Below are 10619 nucleotides of genomic sequence, written 5' to 3' on the forward strand. Positions count from 1 at the left end.
CGAAACAGATGAAAATGTTCCGATTGTAAATCGGGTGTAGTTGGTTCTCTAACAGAGTTGTAGAAATACGGTATTCAGTGAATAATTTTTAATCTTAATTAAAATAAAATAGATATAGAATAAAAAAAAAGTTATTTATCACTGTACTGTACTAGAGGCTCGCCCAATATCAGGCCCGAATCCAGGGCCGGGCCGAGGGGGCCCGTGCATCCCTGCCCCCCCCCCACACCAGTTGGCTGAGAAGTGACCTATGCTCATCAAAGATGCACCATACTGTTTTGGTAAAGGTACATTTTTTTCTTAAAATTTAGACCCAGAAATGCACCAGGGGCCACCATTTCATACCTGTATTTCATAATTTTCCAGAGGGAGAGCCCCCGACACCCTCACCACCACCCCCCCCCCCCAAAAAAAAAGAGGGGAGTAATATACCCCTGTAACACCCCAAAAATTCTCCAGATGCCACCACTTCATGCCTGCATTTTGAAAATTTCAAGAAGGAGAGACCCCTGACCCCCCTCCTCACCAATAAAAAAGAGGGAAGTAACATACCCCTGTAAAAACCCAAAAATTATACCTAAAAATTTACCAGAGGCCATCATTTCATGCCTGTATTTTGAAATTTTCTAGGAGGAGAGCCTCCTGGCCCCACTTACATGAGGGGAGTACACCAACCAATAAATGCACCTGAGGATACAATTTCGTAACAATATTAAAAGAAATCCATGGAAAAGACCACCCCCTAACCCCTGAATCCCCTAACATCGGCAAAGGCGACCCCCTCAAATACCTTGCTATGCCCCTCGGCGGTGACGACTTCGTTCAAGACTGGTGCCCCCCCCCCCCCATCCCCGCCCCCAACCACCCCAGTCAAAAATTTCTAGATCCGGCCCTGCAATATGGTTGTCTCAGCTGGGTACTCGTCTAAATATATCACCGTAATGTACAGAACCATGTCAAGATACCTAATATTATTTTTGAAATTCATCAAATAAAGGTTTATATTTGAACTTTTACATTCATTTTTTTTGGCATCTAATACATGAAAGTATGAGAATTTATATGAAAAAAAATGTCCAAAAATGTCAAAACACCCCTAAGAGTATCTTCAACTAATATCATCTTTGATGTGACACTAAATTTACATCTGCAATATCGACTTATGACTTACTTTTCCACTGAGAAAATAATGAACACTGAAAAGGAATGGAAATATCTTTTACAACCTTTTTGAGTTCAACAATGCATGAGAACCATAACAATCAAACAATGATATAGATATGCTGACGTTTAAATTGTCGTGCGGGAGTAGTAATCCGATCTCATTATCAAAATAATAATACATCTTTAAAGATAAGATATCTGTCAATCTTTTACTGACCTTAATCATGGATCTTTATGTTAAATACAAAACCAATTTTACTTACTGTAATATTTTTATACAAGAATCTTTTATTAAATTTATCTATCTGTGATTTATCTTCTTCCTTTTAAGTGACATCCTAGATAGGCATATGTCATAGTTTAAGATTGTTTAGATATTTTTATTGGTATATTGTGCTAAATGCTATTTAACTCGTTAACACTAAAATCCATATTATCATTGCAGCTTTTATACAATTGTTTTAATATATACCATATGTTAATCTGTAGTCGGTTCAAAAGCCCCCATGAGCTTATGTTGTACTTGTTCGATGTCTTGCCGACTTTAAATAAATTTTATCTTAAAGATCAAGATTATATACGTAATACTTTGATTGTTTGTTATAGATAACGATAAGGAATTTTGTGGTACATTAGGTACTTTGGAGCTTTATTTATTATAACTATTTTGATATAAGTTGACATTGATTGTCCCTTCGTCTGTTAGCATAACTTAAAATATTTGGAAGGAACAATTCTGATCATATCTTTTTCAAAAGAAAAAAATTATGCCGTTCCCAAACTCTTAATGGGCTTTAAACTACATTGTATAGGTAGACTGCATGTGATTACAGAATTAATTAGCCTGATTATTGATACGCATGAAGAAAAATCGTACACCCCTAAATTTTGTTTATAAAATATCCTTACTAACAGGTAAATGATCTTTGTGTGGAAGGGCAGTTTTGAAGTACACATCACACTGAATAATTTGACATTATTTATATATATTCTACTGATTCGAAATGATTATTTCATTACATTTATGTGCAATGATTATTATGTTTATCTCCATATGTATTTGACAACATTTGGCGTGTATTGGGGAGAAAATAAATCTTATTCCGGACCTTTATTGTGGCTTTAATATATGGTATGGATAGATCTTATAAGGGATGACGCGCAGGCTATTGAGAGAACATTATAACGTCAATAAAGACGTCAAACAAGCACGTGGTGTCAGGTTCATTTCTACTAGATTAATGTAGTTTAGCATTTTTGGTATCATCATCGGGATGTTAGAATGAAAACAAGAACTCCATGTTGTTTATCGTCTGATTTACCACGATTCATAGTACGGGTAAACGCTCTTGTAGTACAGTTCCTACGTATCTTACCCCTGAACTGTGGTAAATCAGGCGATAAACGACACGAAAAATGATATCATGAATAAATCAAAGCAGTATTGTAGTATTTCCGTACAAAATAAATTACACTTGAATGAATTAGAAAATTCCTTGCATTGTTCTTAAAATAGTAAGTAGTAAAAATACTGATCCTAGTAAACCTTTCATTTTGAATTCCCTAACACGAGCTAATACGGTTTCATTACAATAATGATAAATATACAAAGGAGTTTAAGCATGCCAATGTTCATATATTCGTAAGGTTATTCCCCTTTGTTCACTGTCAAGATGACATTTTTCTGCCCGATTGTTGTTTTTTCCTGCTTATGTGTGTGCGTTTGTTTGCCTGTGAATCTGTGTGTCTTCGGCGGTGCCCTACAGTGTTGTTTTATCTTATCTATGTAAGTTAGTTGTGTGTTTGTGTGTGTGTGTGTGTGTGCGCGCGTGTGCGTGTGCGTGTGCGCATGTTTGCGCGTGCGTTTGTCGTTTGTACATGAGTGTCTGCGCTGCTGTGGAATACGTTGTAGGGTAACTGTGATTGAGGAATATATATCCTTGTTCCACTTTCTCCTTCAACGCCACCCCCCCCCCCCCACCCCCCACGACTCTCCACCCCCACCCTCTTTCTACCCCTTCCTTCCCCTTTTTTCTATTTTTGCATAAAATTAACATGTACTTGTACTCTTCCCTTCAACAACTCCCCCTTTCTACCCATTCCACTACCTTTTTCTATATTTTGCATAAAACTAACATGTACTTGGATTTTTGAAGCAATCCGTCTTTAATATTTTCTTTGTTGTGGGTTGCCCTGTGCTTTCGAGAAATCTACCCTTACCTATTATTATTTGATCTAATTTTAATATTCTGTAAACTTAGACATGACTTGTACGTAGTAAGTATCTGGTGATTTTCAAGATGCACGGAGTCTTTTATAGTTCTGTAATACGCAAGTTTAAGAAAAGCAACAAGCAATGTATTTATAATATTGCCATTTAGGTCTGGTTCAGTATTCCAAATGCATCGTTGGCAACGTTAATCATAATTGTTACTTATCCAAAACTACTAAGAATACATTTTCCTATATACTTAAGAAAAAACTGATGTATAATTTTCTTCAGCTGAACACAAAGTCCTCACTGTGAGCTGTTGTAAATTCCATGTTTTCGTCGTAGTCCGTCAAATGAAGTATTGTGTTAGTAAAGCAGTGCACGTCGTCAATGAGTTTAACTTTAGATATCACAGTTTTGGCCCAGTCTTAATGACACACTACAGGTCATATTTCAATGTGATACATACGTAACTTGGTGAGAATGTTTTCTTTATAAAATCTAGGTAAACTTGGAAACTAGTTGACCTTGCGTCAAAAACTCTGTCACAGAGACAAATCCTTAAAAGCTCTTGTAAACGGTGCAGAGAAAGGTTCAGTGTTTGGTCATTTTGGATACAATATATTAGTCACCGGTTCATTACAAACAAAATCTTTGTTTACGCTTTAGATGCCACGTTTTTAACTTGATCTACATGCCAACTTCTCAAAGTGTTTGGTCAATCTTTTGCGGTCAAAGGTTTAATCGTAGAAAAGCCTTATTTGCCATAATGAAAATTATCTGATATACGTGCATATAAATGTAACATGTAACTTTGTAAGAAGAGCAAACACAGTGGTCCAATGGTGACACTGTCTGCCTACGAAACCAGGGGTCGTGACTTCGAGCCCCCACTACTCCAGCCAAACATTACTAACATTGGGATAGAGTCCCGACTATCGGTGCTTTACACCTGGCACGCTAAAGAACAAGGGCAACTTCTGGAATTGGAGCGTCATCTGTATATTGCAATATTCTCCGATTAACAATGCTAACATTCTGGGGAGGTCGTCCATATGGGTTACCGGTAGCTTCTAAACATAAGCATATATACACACACAACTTTGTAAGAATGTTTTTAATTCACTGGTCGATTCGTACATCGGTCAGTAGCTATACATGGCCAATATTGTTTGTTTACTTACTAATCGATTTTTTTATTGAATGGAATATTTTAGTTTTATATATACAGAAAACCTAGTTAAAATATTTGTCTTTGTGAAATCTATCTTAACTACGAAATTAGGTTATCCTGAGTGAAAATGTCTCTCAGATAAATCATAAAAAACGCCTTGTGAACGCTTTTGAGGACGAATTTTGTACCTATATATATGAAACGTAATCAAAATGATTATTTTAACTAAAATTTAGATAAGGTTAGGTTTGTGATCAGAACATATAAAAAACGTTGTAACACTGTTGTGGATGCCGCGTTTTCTACCTGTTCGGTGTGATACTTTACAGTCACACGTGACTGCTTATCTTGTTAAAATGTAAGCTAACTTTGTTAATCTTTAGCCTGCTAAATTTCTAAAATGGACTGGTTCATCACCATTTATTATTTGATGGGTTGTTCACTGAATATATACTGACTGAATAGCGACCAGTGCAGACCATGACCTGCCTTCACGGATTTCAGCCAAATTGATGACAGAGTTATGAACTAGACAGGGAAAAGCCCTTTTGACATTTGACCCCCTTAGTGTTGCCTAGAACTTTAAGCTATGGGTCCTGGAAAGTTCGCCTCATTATGGGCAAAATGTTTGCTAAGAAATATTACAAAATTCCATTATTGATGATAGAGTTACCTGGACAATGTCAGACAGACAGAAAAGCGCAGCCCTATAGTCCCGCAACTAATTAAAAGTCTATCCAAACTCCTTTTAAACGTTAGGACACGTTGAACTGTGTTTGCATTAAATCTAACATCTTACCTGACATCAGCGACCAGAACATTGTCGTGGTCAAAGTAAATATACAAAGCAAACTGGTAAGGATTTAAACAGTCAACTGATAAATACCATCAGGAAAATGTTAAAGGAGGGCAAATATTCCACCCTTGGGACACCTGCACTTTAGCGGTACGCACATTCAATAACTACTCCACATTTATTCTTATGGGGGCTACCGCACCCACACCTCCGTTTTTCCTTTAATTAATAGATAATAGTTACAATTTATTTAAATGATTTCAATTTAAGATCTACGGGAAAATTTCTAATCCACTCTAAATAACCTATCAGAAGAATTTATTCCGTCAAATATATCGTCCATTTGAAACCATCTTCCCTGCGTAACTCAAAGTCTAAAGAGGATAATCAGAAAGCTTGATAAAAATCAAGAAATCAAAAAATGACCCTGATCGTTAATATTTCTTGGACCTCACACATACAGTCCGAAAGAAATTAAAAGAGGCTTATCAAAAATACCTCGAAGATATTCTAAATGTAAACCAGTATGATGCCTCTCCTTCTTCCATCGAAGCCAAACGCCAAAATATTCTACTCCCTCCTCAAACATTCCAAACAAGATTCAGCATCCTCACTGCCCTTGAAATACCAAAACAAACTTCATTCCAATGAAACTTCGAAAGCAACAGCTCAAAATAAGCAATTCCAGTCGGTATTTAGCCCAGAATTACCTCTTAACACTTAGCATCCTACTGCAAGATGAAACTCCAAGACATATCTGATCAAAAGCAAAACTCACATCTGGAGACACTGAAAACTACCCATGAATACAAAATATTCATGTAAATGCCAATGACATAGAAAAGCTGCTGTCAAATCTCAACTCTCATAAGGCATGTGGGTCAGACAAGATCAAGTTAAAACACTTTCAAAGGAACTGTCACCAATCATTGAAATCATCTTTCAGAAATCCATTGATGAAGGATCTTTACCTTCCCAGTGGTAAAATGCAAATATAACCCCCATCTACAAAAAGGGCGAAAGGTCAGACCCAGCCAACTACAGGCCCATATCCTTTACATGCGTACTTTGAAAAACCCTGGAGCATAAAGTGTCCTCATAAATTACAAAACATTTTACAAACTTTGGCATTCTGTACAATCTCCAACACGGTTTCCGAGAACAAAGATCCAGTGTGACACAAATAATTATGCTTGTAAATGACCTTGTCAAATCAGTGTACAGCAAACAACAGGTATACAGTCCGAAAGAAATTAAAAGATATCTCCTGATACTATAACATTTCAGCAAAACATCTGAAAAAGTGAGCCGTGAGAACGTCCTGTTTAAAATGCATAACTATGGTATCCGTGGTGAACCCTGATATGGATTAAGAGCTTTCTCGACAACCGGCTTCAATCCGTAATCCTAAACGGTACAAGCTCCGAGCCCATACCTGTCTCTTCTGGAGTTCCGCAGGGGTCGGTGCTTGGACCCCTACTCTTCCTTGCATATATAAATGACCTTCCATAAAATATCCATTCTGAAGTGCGTGTATTTGCAGATGACACTGCAAGATACGTGTCACTTACCTATCTCAAGCAATCAAATACTCTCAAGAACGATCTTAAAACTCTAGAGAAATGGGAGTTGTACTCGGATATGGAAATCAATCCCTCCATGTGTCAAGTTATTTACGTCACAAGAAGGAAACATTCTATTCCCTCACAATACTACCTGCATAATAAGTTATTAGAATCTGTTACGGTAACCTCAGCAAAATACTTTTCCGTGGATATCTCAAACGATCTCTCGTGGAACGCCAACATAAATAGGTCAACCAAAAAGACAAATCAAGCTCTAGTTTTTCTTCGCAGGAATATATAAGTCAACTCCAAACCCCTTAAGTCTATGGCATGTCAGACCCACGTCAGACCTCGGCTGGAACATAGCTCCGAAGTCTAGTCTCCATACATACAAACCCATATAGATCAAAGAGAAGCGGTGCAAAGAGGGGCATCGCGTTGGACTGGTCTGGATAGTTTAATTCTGTTTTTGTTTTGAAGTTGTGTCATTCGTATGATATATTAAGTTTTGGCTTGAAATAATTATTTAATGCATCAATTGCAGCGTCGACACTATTATCATTAACAGTGTTGCCCAGTGTTTCGAAAATCCCTTGCCCTTCCGGACCGACCAGATGCAGCGGTAGTGTTCGTTTTTGTGTTTTGTCTATGACTCCCGAAACGCCAATAAACTATTGAAACGGTTTCAGCCATTGCTTCAAATTGCTTGGCAAGCTACTAGGGTCTCTTGCCATATCAAAGTGTTCCAACCTAGGTACAGATAATGCTTTTGCCATTTTCCATTGTTCACCATTCTTACCCCTTCATGAATTTCATCCAATTTTCTGTACAAATGTTGCCTTTTTACTAAAATGGAATTTAATCAAGCACTGGAACATAGCTCCGAAGTCTAGTCTCCATACATACAAACCCATATAGATCAAAGAGAAGCGGTGCAAAGAGGGGCATCGCGTTGGACTGGTCTGGATAGTTTAATTCTGTTTTTGTTTTGAAGTTGTGTCATTCGTATGATATATTAAGTTTTGGCTTGAAATGATTATTTAATGCATCAATTGCAGCGTCGACACTATTATCATGAACAGTGTTGTCCAGTGTTTCGAAAATCCCTTGCCCTTCCGGTCCGACCAGATGCAGCGGTAGTGTTCGTTTTTGTGTTTTGTCTATGACTCCCGAAACGCCAATAAACTATTGAAACGGTTTCAGCCATTGCTTCAAATTTCTTGGCAAGCTACTAGGGTCTCTTGTCATATCAAAGTGTTCCAACCTAGGTACAGATAATGCTTTTGCCATTTTCCATTGTTCACCATTCTTACCCCTTCATGAATTTCATCCAATTTTCTGTACAAATGTTGCCTTTTTACTAAAATGGAATTTAATCAAGCACACATCTTTTAGGAAATTAAAGACCCATCACGACCTAGTTACCTACTCTTCCTTCCACATGGACTTCATGCAAATCACTCTGATAATACTGGTATAATATAGCCATTCTACAAGATGGGAGTTGTACAACTTAATTAATGTCATTTCACATCTTCATCAGCAATCTTATTTAGTCATTCTCTTTTCATTATTGTTTTATAAACATAGAATTATAACTTACATTGTAGAAACTAAACTCACTTTAATACATCAAGCACCTTATAATACTACATTAATTTAATAGCATCTTTAGACATTAAACACATAGTCTTTGCCTATTATTTGTCACTGTCAATTTATAACTAGATACTTGTTTTTTCTCATTTTCTACATGCAAAGCATGTATAAGTACCATCATGGAAATACAAAAAGAAATAGTTATTTTGTGGTGCGTCTTTAATCAACATGGTTTTGTCAAAAGGTTTGATTCACGGAATTTAATCCAATCTTTTTTTTTTTTTTTTTTTTTTTTTGGAACTTATACAAACCGGTTTCAATTTAACGAATTTGTCAAACGGAATCAAATTGTCAACATTTTCTTTCCGGAATTTAATCAAAAGTTTTAAAATTCATTTATATCCCATTCTCGTGGTAATTTGTTGTGTTCGTACCTATGTGGGCTCTTATATTTTAATTATAACCGTGGCAACATGAACTAATAACATTTATTAATTCTTCATTCATACATTATAGACGTGTGTTCATTTTCATCAAAGAACGCCCCTCTCAGAGGGAGTGAAGCTTAACCAAGCATGCTACATGTATTCAACAAATGGCATGTTACTTTTGTTTTAGGAATTGTGTAGAATGTATATGCACTGTTTTACAAGGATGCTACTTGCTATTCGTATGACTTTATGCCAATCAATTCCGGGGCGTTCATATTTAAATTAGTGTAATTATTCGATGTCTAATAACAGTCCTTGGATTTTATTTGCTATAAACTTGTAACCATGGAATAATGTATACTTCTATACACTTACACACTTAAGTATAATCACAATAAAAACAAAATATGAAATATTTCTATGATATCTCAAAATAACATAATGATTATTATGGGAGACAAATTATACCAGCAACCAAATTGTCTTAGTCATATCTTTTGAGTTTGAAACTTTACTGACAAATTCATTTAAAAATGTAAGGTTTATATTGAACATATAGAATGTGAGTAATATGATCACCTTTCAGAACGCCTGCATTCCTCTTATCTCTTTGTATATCTCTGGAAATCTAAATCAATAACAGCAGCACATTGTCATGTTAAGAAAACGTGTTAATGTTTTCATATCGTATATTATTAATAAATATAAAATTACACCGTTTGCGAGTTGCAATTATCCAACGCAGTTTTACTACGCTTTGCAACTGAGTTTGCCCTTTACAGTTATAATGTCTCATCGAAAAGCCAATAGTCAGTTACCGTACTCGCCTGTCACATTTATATTTATCTTGATTGAAATTCTGACTCCGCCCTTCAGTTAAACAGCCAAGATTTAGTGACGGCTTTGTTAATTGTGGAATTAGGGATAATATAATAGCTAGTTGTCTTTATTACCGTTTCGACTGACTGATAATTGTACAATAATGAAATACCAAACACAAGTTGTTCATCATAAACGATCGGTTGGTCCAATGAATGTATTATATTAATATTTTGAAGTTTATCTAACATGTTTACCTAGATATAGTACTAGCGATCAGTCAGTGACACATATAATGAGCCAACCATGCATTACATTTTTACTGCCTGGATCTGAATTTATGTTACTACACTTAAAACATTTTCTAATGTCTTATAATATGCGTGTATTTGACAATTTATTTGGATTAAGATAAGTCCTCCCCGCAATGATTCAGTTATAATTGAGCGTTAAGGTAGTTCTGCACGTTTGATAAGCCGATATAGCGTTAATATCACACCAGTTCAACGGTTTATATATGTTTTTCAAACCTTTCCCACGTGCTTATTCTTTGTTCAATATTTACAAGAAAAATGCATAATAAATCCGTAAGTAAGCTTTAAAAACTTACATAATTTTATTTTAATTTAATGCTCTAAAAATTAAAATATACTCATGTATTGATTTCAATGTTCTCAATTTGACATTTGTAATAGTGCTTATGAAAAAAAACTTGCAGAACACAGTAGCTTATTTTTTCCACGAATTTAATTGTTTGAAAACTTAGCAACTATGTTTAATATTAATTCTTTTAAAATGATTTGCACGCTCTAAAAATGACCTTATCGTCTAAAATTCTGCAAAAAAAAGCATGGCTGCG

At 35.8% G+C, this 10619-nt stretch overlaps 1 protein-coding gene across 1 annotated transcript in view; it reads right to left on the bottom strand.

Annotated features, from left to right (window-relative positions):
* LOC123534178 (uncharacterized) overlaps window positions 1-9733 on the bottom strand; it is a 31748-nt gene extending 22015 nt beyond the window's left edge. Inside the window, exon 1 of the mRNA XM_053520220.1 lies at window positions 9521-9733. The gene's annotated coding sequence lies outside the window, so the exon portion shown is untranslated. The remainder of the gene's footprint in view (window positions 1-9520) is intronic.
* Window positions 9734-10619: the final 886 nt, after the last annotated feature.

This window comes from Mercenaria mercenaria, chromosome 12 (genome assembly GCF_021730395.1).
Source record: "Mercenaria mercenaria strain notata chromosome 12, MADL_Memer_1, whole genome shotgun sequence".
Taxonomy (NCBI): Eukaryota; Metazoa; Mollusca; class Bivalvia; order Venerida; family Veneridae; genus Mercenaria; species Mercenaria mercenaria.